We start from the raw sequence: 13,005 nt of genomic DNA, 5'->3' as shown, positions 1-13,005 counted from the left end.
TCTCTCTGTATAAACACATATTTGCACACATACATGTTACCTCTCCCACCATACATAAATCGTGCTTGTGCTGCCCCTTTTCAGTGTGTCTGTGTCCCTCATGTCCTTGACTGGTTCAGGGGCTCGAACTCTCACAATCATGATAAACGATGATGGAGAAGTTACGCATCCTCGTTTTGTCCACGGTTTCAGTGGAATATTTCGGGCTTGATCTGTGATCGGAAAGAAAGAGAGTACGTGTGTTGGAGAGCCCATTCCAGGATAAAGAGCCGTGTACTCATATTATGAAGGCCAGAGGGAGGAAGTCAGGTGTGGACAGGTTGTTGAAGCTGGAGTTCAAGGTAGGGGTTACCAGCATGAGAGACAGAGGGCTCCCCTCCCCAGGGGAAGGTGACCTCCATATGGTGGACGCTGCTGGCACGATGTGGTGCAGGGCCCTGGACTCAGACCCTCTGGAAGGGTGGTCTCTGACCCACCTGGCTGTTGTGAGGATGGAATGAAAGAGTGCACCTCGGAAGCACTTAGTCCAGCGCCTGGCACGGTGAGCACAAACCAAATGTGAAGTGTTCTTGTCCTTTACTATGGTCCGTGTCACACATGATTATCGGAAGAGGGGCTGTAAGTGATAAAAATAGTGGGTGGGAAAGATGACTTCATCCCGCACGTAGGGTGGGTTAGAGCAGGTGCGGCAAAGGGACCGATTAGAGCAGGTGGGCACCTCTGTGTGTGAGGCTGATCCCTGCTCCGGGAGGGCAGCCGTTCTCCAGGCCCGAGTCCCTGGAAAAATGCACCCACAGCCGCTTTCCTGAGCACCGTTACAGCAGGTTCGTGGCCCTGTGGCAGCTTTCCGTGACCAGCTTATTCGTGTCTGAGGGCATTTTCTCTTGGAGTTGTTCACACGTCAATGTGCGGTGCATGTGGTTAGCAGGAATGCGGGCCCCCGTTTGTGGCTCTCTTCACACACACTGTCTTCAGATCCCTGACTGAGTGACGATGCAGTCACTGTCCACATGCGTGTATTTCTCAAGGTCTCAGGGAAGGTTTGAAATACTTGCTGATTAATGGAGAGTGAAAAGTGAACCAGACTTTCTCAGGATATTTAGAAAAACTCAGACACTTAAAAGCAAAAAATCAAACAATATTTGAAGTGATTTATACAGTTTCAGCAGTAACTTTTTCCCACCTAAGCGAGAGCACGGGCTACACGGCCCTTCTCACTCTGCTCAGGCCTTTAAGTGGAAGCGGGCGGGGGGAGGTCTGTAAGTCAGATGACAGCTGACATGTGTCTCGTAACACGGTTTCTAACTCGTTTCCCCTCTTAAAACTGAGGACGTCCTCTACGATATGAACCCGTCTTATGTGGAATTTAAATAAAAGGGAATAAAGAAGTATATAAAAAGACTTGGGCGAACACTGTCCGGCACAGGCCTGAAGTAGAGCGACTGCACGGGCGCTTCTGAGATGCGAGCCGGCCGGCTGGCTGCCCCCAGCGTCGGGGAGGGGCAGGCACCCTCGCTGTGGTGGACAGCGGCGGCCGCTGGTCCCAGGAGGCCACAGAGTGCTCCCACCCTGATGATTTTCATGACCTCTTATTTGAAATAGTTTAGCCGTAAGTTGCAAACATCGTCTTCACGTACCCTCACCCCGCTTCCTCAGGGATAATACCCACTGTGACCCTGGTACCCCGTCCGGTCGAGGCAACGACACTGGTGCCGTCCAAGGTCATCTGAACGACTTTCACGTCCGGCATTTGCTCGTGACCAGGACTCCTGAGCGACAGGAAAGTCACCGAAGCTTTAGCTAAACCACTGAAGCACTGAGTGTGGGCGGCTGCAGGGAGCCCCCCACCTCTGCTTCCCCGTCGGGCGGGGCCCAGCACAGCTCATCACCATCTCGAGCTTCTTCATTTGTCCTTATGTCCTTGATGTCTCTCTTTATTTACCATAGCGCTGATTTTCTGGTCTGTGTCCTTGAACTGTTAACTCACTGACTTCCAAGGATTTTGACCAAACCCATAGGACAAAATGCATTATGTTATGATCTTTTTACAGAAATTTGTTTATGTGCCTTTAGGGGTGTGAGTGTGTGTAAAACTGAAACAACAGTGCCGAGACTAGAAGCTCCCCTCAGCATGTGCGGTGTGCTCGTGTTTTCTGTTTTGTGTTTTAAGTGCTTGTCACAACCTACTGCATTGACGTTACAAACCACTGGTAGAAAACGGCTAAAAACCACCAGGTGAGCTTCTGTTGCCCCATTATTTTGCTTATTCCACCTTTCTTTCCCAAGTCAGCTGTAAACCCTTTTCAGGTGGCGATGCTTTACAACTAAACAATTCAGAAAGAAAACCACTCCCGCGTAATCGCAGTACCGCCATTTCTCCTCCCGTGCCACGTGTGTCAGTTCAGTTGGCAGACATCATCTTTCAGGAAGGATGGGCACGTGCGTGCGTAGAAGATGACGTAACGCAGTCTGGGATGCTGTGTTCTCGGCTGCCCTGGGGAGTGAGAAGTGGCGTTTTATCTGGGCGTGGTCGCTTGTAACTCAGATTCCGCCCCAGCCCGTGTGGGAGGAGAGAAAGACGGACACGTGATGGAGGTGGGTGCAGAAGGCAGCAGCCTGCGCTTGCCTGACGGTAAGGAGAGCTTGGTGTGGGCTGTCAGTGGTGGTGGGAAATCCAGAGGGGGCTGTCGTTGGCGGCGGGAAATCGGGAGGTGGGGGCGGCTGTTTGTGGTGGAAAGTCAGGTCAGGATCTGGAAAATCAGATGCACGCTTCCTGTTACATCTGCGCAGAGGCTTTTATGGGACCCTGGAGGGAGTAGGGGACCTCAGAGGTCTTAAGTTTGTGATCAGAGTAGTGACGTGAGCAGATGGAAGCTGAGGGGGAAAGTTCGTGTTTCACTCTGGAGCAGGCGTTGGAGAGAGGGGACAGAGACTGAAGGCGGGGAGAGAAGGATCTATGCAAGTAATAGGTGAAAAATATAAAAATGTAGTGAACTTACCATACTCTTAAAAATAATGTTTTTATTTGTAAAAATAATCTACCGGGTCATTTTGATAATGTATTATTCCCTCCTATCTCAGTAGTGTTTTCACAGAGTCTTTTTTAAAAATGTGTTTGTATCCAGCGTTTCGGCTGCTTCATGCAGGGGGGCTGCTGGGAGTGGCAGGCGCACGGCGCGGCAGAGCCCAGGCCCCTCCAGCCGGTTCCTCCGCCTCTCCTCCACGGGCTTGGGTTGGGCTTCGGCGCACTGTTGTGCTGGGAGACCGCCTTGGTGTTTTTGCTCCCTACTCTTCCTGCTGTTTCTGGTGTGGTTGGTTTTAGTTTTGGTTTTTGATGTTTACACTTACATGTTTATCACCAGAGCTGCTGCTGCTGCTTTCTTTGATTGTGTTTAATGAAGGCAACTTTTTTTGGTTACAAAAGTAAATGCACATAGAACCTGTCCTAAAGGTCTTACGAGCCAGCCAGGCAAGAAATGATGAGGTTCTAAACCTGGGCATGGATTGTAAGCATGTATATAAGAGAAAAAAAAAGAAATACACTGAGGTAAAACTGTCAGGATTTGAGGACTGACTGACTCTTCCCTAAACACTGTCTGCCATCACCACTTAATATTGTATTATAGGTTTTATCCAGAGCAATTAGGCAAGAAAAAGAAATAAAAAGCATGCAGACTGGAAAGGAAGAAGTAAAAATATCTCTATTGTGAATGACATGACCTTGTACATTGAAAATCCTAAGGAATCCATGAAAATTTAGAGTTAATAAACAGGTTCAGCAAGGTTACAGGGTATAAGATCAAAAACAAAAGTCAGTTATATGTCTGCACTCTAGCAATAAACAACCCCTAAATTAGGAAAACAGTTCACTTTATATTAGCACCAAAAAGAATAAAATACTTAGGCATAAATTTAACAAAACAGTTTAATACTTATATAATGTAAAACCATAAAATACCACTGAAAGAAGTAAAAGAAGACCTAAATAAATGGAAATATGTCCTGTGTTCATGGACTGGAAGACTTCTTGGTTAAGGTGGTTATAGCCCACCCCCCCCCCCGATTGACCTGCAGATTCAATAAATCACTGGAAAGCCATCAAATTACAAAGGAAATCAGTAATTAAAGAAGAAAAGGAAACTAAAAATGAGCCAGAAAAACAATAAGATAGAATTAAAAAGTCCCCGCTGATCAATAACCACTCTAAATGTAAATGGACTGAATGCTCCAATCAAAAGACATGGAGTGTCTGGAGGATAAAAAAAACACAAGACCCAACAATATGCTGCTGTGGAAGACTCACTTCAGCTTTAAGGACACAAAGGCTCAGTGTGAAGGGATGAGAAAAGATACTCCAAGCAAGTGGAAAATGGGAGAACAGGGGTAGCTATGCTTAACCACACAAAAGAGACTTAAAGCCAAAAATGGTAACAAGAGACAAGGTTACTACATAATGATAAAGCAGTCAGTCATCAAGAACATATAACTCTCATAAATACACGTCCCCACCATCAGAGCACCTCAGTGTGGTAAGCACATACTAACACTCTGAAGGAAGAAACAGACAACCATACGATAATGAGGGAATTCAGTACTCCACTCTCACCAACAGAACGATCATTCCGACGGAAAGTCAACAGGAAAACGGTGGACTTGAACTATATTTTATATCAGATGAACCTAACAGATACATAGAGAACATTCCTTTGAACTGCGGCAAAATAATGTATTCTTCTCAAGTGCAAGTGTGACGTTCTCCAGCACCTGCCACATGATAGGTTACAAAACAAATCTTAGCAAATTTAAGAAGACTGAAGTCATACCAGGTATCTTTTCTGACCAAAATGCCATGAAACTAGAAACCAACAACAGGAGGAAGGCTGGGAAATTCACAAATATATGGAAATTAAACAACATACTCCTGAAAAACCAATGAGTCAAAGAAACCAAAAGGAAATTTTTAAAAATACTGAAACAAAACTGTAAGCACAACATATCAAAACATATGGGATGGTGCAAAAGCAGTTTTAAGAGGGGAGTTTATAACCACAAACACCTACATTTAAGAAAAAAAGCTCAAGTAACCTAACTTTACATGTCAAGGAACTACAGGAAGAACGAAAAAAGAAAACAAAATTAAACTCAGGATTAGCAGAAGGAAGGAAATTAAAATGAAAGCAGAAATAGAGACAAAAAAGACAGTAGGAAAGATCAGAGAAACTAAGCTGGTTTTTCTGAAAAGAAAATAGATGACTGTTAGTTAGACTTAACTGTTAGACTCACATGGTACTACAAGTGAAAGAGGAGACGGTTACAACTGATAATACAAAAATGCAATGGAGCATAAGATTATGAAAATTATACATGGATTTGGACAATGTAGAAGAAATGGATAGATTTCTAGAAACATAGAACCTATCAAAATTGAATCATGAAGAAATCTGAAATCTGAACACACCTAGTAAGTAAAGTGATTGAATGAGGCATCAAAATTCTCCCAGCAAACAACGTGGTATGGCGTGGATGACCCTGGCAGTGTGCTCAGTGGAAGAAGCCAGACACAAAATGCCACTTATTATAGGCGTCTGTTCATGTGAAACGTTCAGAACAGGCAAGTCCATGGAGACAGAAAGTAGAAGGTGTATCGGGGGCCGCCAGGGGGAAGGAGAGTGCAGTGTGGGCTGATGGGGACGGGGTTTCTTCTGGGGGGTGATGAAAATGTCCTGGAATTAGACAGTGATCACGGTGGCACAGCTTTGCGACTAGACTGGAACCTGGCTACTGTTGTGTGGGATGAGCCGTCGTGCCCTACAGTGACCTGTAGATCTAGAAGGAAATATAAGGCCATCGGTTCGTTTCAGCCTTAAACAAATTGCTCACAGCTGACCCTTCTGAAGATTCCACCTTGAACTTTCAAACTTAGGAGATCTGAGAGGGGAGGAGCCTAGGGCTCCTGTCACTACAACGTTGTACAGAATGCTTGTTGATACTATTTTTATATGAAAACTTTTCTAATACTACTAGGTGCTGCTTTTTTTTAATAGTGACTGCGAATTTTTCACTTGTTTTGAGTGAAAGTTTGGCATCACCCAGGTTTTCCATCTGTTTCAACCATAAATATAGCAGTTTCTTTTTTGTAAGAAATTGCTAAAAGCTTTAACATCAGGAATTTTGGAAATTCTTCAGACAAGACAGTCAGGAAGGATTGATGACATGTTGAGAGAAAGCAGGCAGCCCTCATTTCAGATCAGTCACGTATTTTATTTCTGTCAGTTACTCCGTACAAAATGCAGGTAGTAACATGACCTCCAGATGCCGGAGCATCGTGCGCCCTGGGCTGCACTTGTGTGCTGCTGCTCCGTGTGCCTGGCGGGTGTCCCAGTCCCGCAGGGTGGGGCTGGGGCGGGTACCGTGTGCTCCTGGGGGGAGGGTGTTCTTACCTTTTTTTTTTTAATTTATGGTTATTTATTGTTTTAGTTGGCGTATAGTCAGTTTACAATGGTGTGTCAATTTGTGGTGTACAGTGTGATGTTTCAGTCATACATGTACATACATATATTCCTTTTCATATTTTCATTATAGGTTATTACAAGATATTGAATAGTGGTCCCTGTGCTATACATATACAGTAAGACCATGTTTATCTGTTTTATATATAGTAGTTAGTATCTGCAGATTTCAAACTCCCCATTTATCCCTTCCCACCCTCTTCTGTTTTGTAAATAAGTGCATTTGTGTGTGTGTGGTTTTTTTAAGATTCTGCATATAAGTAATATCATATGGTATTTTTCTCTGTGTGGCTTACTTCACTTGGTATGACAATCTCTAGTTTCATCCATGTTGCTGCAAAATGGCATGATTTCATTCTTTTTTATGGCTGAGTAGTATTCCACTGTATACACATACCACATCTTCTTTATCCAGTCATCTGTCGATGGACATGTAGGCTGTTTCTATGTCTTGGTTATTTTAAATACTGCTGCTGTGAACTCCCGACCAAGAAGTTACTGTTCTTTCTCTGCTACTTTTTTTACACATGAGCAGAAAATCCCATTGTCTATGAAGGATGGTCACATCTTGTCCACGTTCACTTTCATGGCTTTTGTCTTACTTTACAGACACCCGCCTCCTTTGTTGAACTGTGCATAGTCGTCGTGAAGATAGAAGCAGAATCCCTCTTCTGTTTTTTTGAAAAATATGTATGTGTATTATTAAGCCATTCTGACCGGTGTGAGGTGATAGGTCACTGTGGTTTTGATTTGCATTTCCCTGATTAGCAACATGGACCATCTTTTCGTGTGCCTATTGGCCATCTTCATTTCCTCTTTGGAAGAATGTCTATTCAGTTCTTCTGCCCATTTTTAAAGTGGGTTGTTTGGGGTTTTTTGTTTGTTTGGTTTTGATGTTGAGTTGCATGGGCTCTTCATATCATGTGCAAATGTCGTCTCCCATTGAGTAGGTTGTCTTTTCGTTTGGACAGTGGTTTCGTTTGCTGTGTAAGAGCTGTTGAGTTTACTTAGGTCCCATTTGTTTATTTTTGCTTTTGTTTCCTTTGCTTTACAAGAGAGATCCAAAAAGATGCTAGTGTGATTTATGTCAAAGAATGTTCTGCCTACATTGTCCTCTAGGAGTTTTATAGTATCTGGTCCATTTAGGTCCTTAATTCATTTTGAGCTTATTTTTGTATATGGTGTTAGAGAATGTTCTGAGTTCATTCTCTTACAAGTAGCTGTCCAGTTTTCCCAGCACCACTTACTGAAGAGGCTGTCTTCATTGTATATTCTTACTTTCTTTGTCATAGACTAATTTATCATAAGTATGTGGGTTTATTTGTGGGCTCTGTATTCTGTTCCATTGATCTGTGTGTCTGTTTTTAGATCAGTACCATACTGTTTTGATTACTGTAGCTTTATAGTATAGTTTGAAGCCAAGAAGCATGATTCCTCCAGCTCTGTTCTTTTTTATCAAGATTTTCTTTGGGCAAGAACACAAATAACAAATGTTGGCAGGGATGTGGAGAAAAGGGAACCCTCCTACACTGTTGGTGGAAATATAAATCGGTGCAACCACTGTGGAAAATAGTATGGAGGTTTGTCAAACTGAAAACAGAACTACTGTATGACCCAGCAGTTTCATTCCTGGGCATATATTTTATTTTTGTTTTTGTTTTGGAAGGGGGGTAATTAGGTTAACTCTGGGTATATATTTGAAAGAAACAAAACCACTAATTCAAAAAAATACATGCACCCCAGTATTCATAGCAGCACTATTTCAATTGCTGAGATACGGAAGCAACCTAAGTGTCCATCAACACACACACAAGCACACGCGTGGTGGAATATTACTCAGCTATAAAAAATGAAACTTCGCCATTTGCAGCAACATAGATAGACTTGGAGGGCATTGTGCTGAGTGAAAGACAGAGAAAGAGAAATACTGTATGATATCCCTTATACATGGAATAAAAAATAACAAACTAGTGAATAAAACAAAAAAGCAGCAGACTCTAGTGGTTACCAGTGGGGAGGGGCAAAATAGGGGTAGTGGAGGGGAAAAGGTTATTATGGGATTGTATGAAATCATGTGTGTGAAACTTGTGAAAATTATAAAACACTGTAGAATTTAAAGAATCTTTTATTCAATTAAAAATAATCTGAAAACATTTTCCTTTACTGAGGTAAAATTGACAAATAAAATTGTAAGATGTTTAAAGTGTACTTTGTGAATAGGATTTCCACTCCCAGAGTTAATTATCACATCCACCAGCTCTGTTTACCCCCTTTGTGTGTGTGATGACACGTAGGTTCTATTCTTTGGAAATTTCAGTTACAGCACACGGTATTATCAACTGCAGTCAGCATGTTGCATGTTAGATCCTCAGACTTACTCATCTTATAACTGAAAGTTGTGCCCTTTTACCAGCCTATCCCCCCTCGCCACCATTCCCAGCCCCTGTCAACCACTTGTCTACTCTCTGCTTCTGTGAAGCCCACTTTAAAAGATGGCACATGTATGTGATACTGTGCAGTGTTTGTCTTTCTCTGTCTGGCTTATCTCACTTAGCATAGTGCTCTCTGGGTTCATCTATGTTGTTGCAAATGACAGGATTGCCTTTTAATGGATGAATAATATTCCACTGTGTGTGTGTGTGTGTGTGTGTGTGTGTGTGTGTGTAAGTGTAAGCATGCATTTTCTTTATCTTTTCATCTGTTGATGGGGACCTGGGTTGTTTCCATGTCTTGGTTGTTGTAAATTACAGGGTTTTGGTTTCTTTTGCATAAAAATCCACAAGTGAAACTGCTGGATCACATGGTAGTTCAGTTGTTAATTTTTTGAGGCACCTCCTTACTATTTTCCATAATGGCTGTATCACGTTACATTCCCACCAGCAGTGCATGTGGGTTCTCTTTTTTCCACATCCTCACCAGCATTTGTAATCTCTGGTCTTTTTCATGGTAGACATTCTGACAGGTGTAAGATGGTAACTCATTGTGGCTTTGATCTGCATTTCCCTAATAATTAGTGATGTTGATCATCTTTTCATGTACCTTTTACCCATCTGTCTGCTTTAGAAAAAAATGTCTGTTCAGATCCTCTGGCCCAATTTTAAGTAGATTGTCTGCTTTCTGATGAGCTGTGTGAATTTTTTATGTATTTTGGATGCTAACTCCTTACTAGTTACATGATTTGCAGATGTTTTCTCCCATCCATAGGCTGCCTTTTCATATTGCTGATAGTTTCTTTTGCTGTATAAAAGCTTTTTAGTTTGATGGTGTCCCATTTGTTTATTTTTTGCTTTTGTTGCCTTTGCTTTTGGTGTCAAACTTAAGAATATTATTGCCAAGACCAATTCAAGGAGGTTTTCCTATGTTTTCTTCTAGGAGTGTCATGTACGCTCCATTTTTCTGGGTTGTCCTGTTTGTTGTCTAATTGTCACAGTAGTCTCCTTTTATCCTCTGTGTTTCTGTGGTATTAGTTGTAGTGTCTCCTCTTTCATTTCTAATTTTATTTATTTGACTCCTTTCTCTCTTTTTCTTAGTGAATTTAACTAAAGGTTTGTCTTTTTACTTTTTAAAAAAAGACAGCTCTTAATTCCATTGACCTTTTCTACTGTCTTTTTAGTCTGTATTTCACTTACTTTTACTCTCTTATCTTTCCTTCCTTCTGCTGCCCTTAGGCTTAATTTGGTCTTTTTCTAGTTCTTTAAAGTGCTAGATTAAGATCTTTCTTTTTTTCTTAATATAGACATTTATTGCTATAAACATCCCTGTTAAAACTGCTTTTGCTGCATCTCATAAGTTTTGGTATTTTGTGTTTCCATTTTGATTGGCTTCCAGATATTAAAATTTTTTTCCCTTTGATTTCTTCTTTGACCCATTGAGTTTTTCAGTAACATGTTGTTTAATCTCCATGTATTTGTGAATTTTCCAGTTTTCTCATTTTTGATTTCTGGTTTCATACCATCATGGTCAGACAAAATGCTTGATATGATTTGTCTCCTTATATTTATTAAAATTAGTTCTGCAGCCTAATCTATGACCTGTCCTGGAGAATGTCCTGTGTGCACTTGAGAGGAGTGTGTGTGCTGTCGGGTGGAACCTTCCACGTGTGTGTATGGGTCCCCGAGGCAGGAAGTGCAGTTCAGGTCCAGTCGTCTCTTGTGGATGTTACGTCTGAACGAGCCGTCTGTTGTGGAAAGTGGGTACTGACGTCCCTCCTGTTGCCGTGTGGTTGTCTGTGTCTCCCTTCAGATCCATTAGTATTTGCATACATACTTACGAATGCTGTATTTTCTTGATGAATTGATCCTCTTTCATTGTATAGAATGATCTTCTTTGTCTCTTGTTGCCATTTTTGGCTCTTTTTGTCTTTTACAAGTACAGCTTGCATGGAGTCTTTTCCCATCCCTTCACTTTGAGCCTGTCTGTCCTTAAAGCTAAGTGAGTCTTTCATAAGCAGTGCTGGGTCTTGTTTTCAGTTCATTCAGCCCATCTGTGTCTTTTGATTGGAGAATTCCATTCATTTACATTTGGAGTGATTTCTGTTAGATGTGGACTTCCTGTCGCCGTTGTGTGAGTTTCTGGTGGTTTTAGTGTTCCTCTTCTAGGGTCGGGGCTGAGAACAGGCAGAAGTAGCCCGCTGTTTTGCTCCATCCACTCCGGCCCCGTCTCTGTGTGGACAGAGGAAAGTCGTGGGTGAGGAAATGGCTCTGGCAGATCAGAACCCGCAGAGAGAGGCCCTCTCTGGGTCCCACCAGCAACCCGGCCCCGGGGTCCTGCCCCAGCCTCTCCTGCACCAGTTCTGTTCTTCGAGGACCACCGAGATGACCTGACGCAGACAGACAGACAGTGGGATGGGTTAGGGAGACAGCCCACACCTCTGGTCGGAATAAAGGAGAACTACAGGGGCTTCGGAGGATGGGCGATCATGCCTGCTCACTGGGCAGAGGTCCGACTTGACGTAAACGGGAGAGGATGTCATAACCCTGGAGCCCACAGCGAAAGGCTGTCTTATATTTTTCCTGATGAATGAGTGAAGAGGAAACAGGCCTTACTGTCAGCTGAATGCCCAGCAGCTCAACCTGTTTGTGGTTAAACAGCGGTGGGGCTGTGGATCTCTGTCGGCCGTAAACCTGCAGCCGCTGATGAAAGGTGTCAGTGGTGCAGTTTGTTTAGCAGGTCCCGAGGCGGGTGTAGCACCAAGCTCACACCTTTCGTTACAGGACAAGACAGCCAGGTGAGTGTCAGGCCTGGGGCCTGTGTCCAGGTTGGGGAGCCATCTGGGGACCCGTGCAGTGCATGATCTGCTGTCTTTCGGCACTTCTGAAAGCTCTTACTTCTGTCACTGTGTATGTGGGAACTCAGTTGTGAGTTGATGAAACTTGAATTTTCTTAGCTCAGATCAGATGGCACTGCTGGTGTAGGCCTGCTCTCCAGACAAAACAAGACTGCATTCAGCTCGAATCCAAGCTGAATGAAGCTCTCCTCTGTGCTGCAGAAGCGGCTGGCCTGGTTGTGCCGGCTCGGAGTGCGGAAGGGTTCCAGGGGCCGAGCCCTGCACCTGCGCTCACGACAGCCTCCACCCAGGAGGGCGTCCGTCGTCCGCAGCCTGAGAGCCACCGTGCGCGGCAGACCAGACTCGGCCTCCTCGTTCCGGAGGCCACCGCGTCCCGGAGGCTTCCTGTGAAAAGTGTTGCCCGCGGTCCATTAGGTCCCATTGTGACACAGATACTGACGTAGAGCCCTAGTTTTAATGAGAAAGAGCACCCGGGACTTGTGGGTATGTTACAAATGAATTTCAAAACTCCCAACCCGCCAGCTAAAAATCTCAAGTTTGTTATAACGGGTGCTGTCCCTTGAACAGCATTTGCCTGTGAGCTGGTGGAAAGCCTGTCTCCACCCTCCATGCCCTCCTGAGCCGTGGGTCCTGGCCCAGGCACTGCTCTGCCTTGCAGGGTGTGACACCAGTGCCTTGGGGGACCCGGGTCCAGTTACTGTGACAGCCATGTGGGGCCCGGCGCCAGTGGTCGCCCCACCCCTGGGGTCACCTTCACAGAAGGGCCACAAGGTGCCCCCCTCCCCCCGTGGGGGACAGGACTCAGCTGACTTCTAGTCTTGTCCTGGCTGAAGGTAAGGGTGGGTCCCGAGGGTTACTGTTCCCTCTGCCGTGACGGCTTCGTGTTCCAAGTGAGCTCATGAGCCCCAGGCCGCCTGCCTCCCAGGCCAGGTGGAGCGCGTGTCCTGAGGTGCTGGTCACACCCGAGAGCTGCCAGCGCTGAGGCTCCTTCGCTGGGGTCCCCATCGCTGTTTGTGGGACCGAGCACAGCCTGCGACCTGCCACTGCGCATCCTCGGGGACCAGCCTCCTTTCATGGCTTGTTGCTTGGTTGGCGAGATGGAAGCTGTTTATCTAGGTTGCACACTTGCGGTGAGGATTATACTTTACACTTAATTTTCCAGGGAGTGGAAAGACTTATTACATTAAGATTACCTTAGTTTAAAACTTA

The 13,005-nt window shown here is 44.4% G+C and overlaps 1 protein-coding gene across 1 annotated transcript in view; it reads left to right on the top strand.

Moving 5' to 3' along the window:
- The window catches only part of MIPEP (mitochondrial intermediate peptidase), an 82,301-nt gene that overhangs the window by 52,915 nt on the left and 16,381 nt on the right, over positions 1-13,005 (top strand). The window lies entirely within an intron of this gene.

This window comes from Vicugna pacos, chromosome 14 (genome assembly GCF_048564905.1).
Source record: "Vicugna pacos chromosome 14, VicPac4, whole genome shotgun sequence".
In the NCBI taxonomy this organism is placed as follows: domain Eukaryota; kingdom Metazoa; phylum Chordata; class Mammalia; order Artiodactyla; family Camelidae; genus Vicugna; species Vicugna pacos.
The sequence above is the reverse complement of the archived record's forward strand: the minus strand, read 5'-3'. Positions and strand labels throughout refer to the sequence as shown.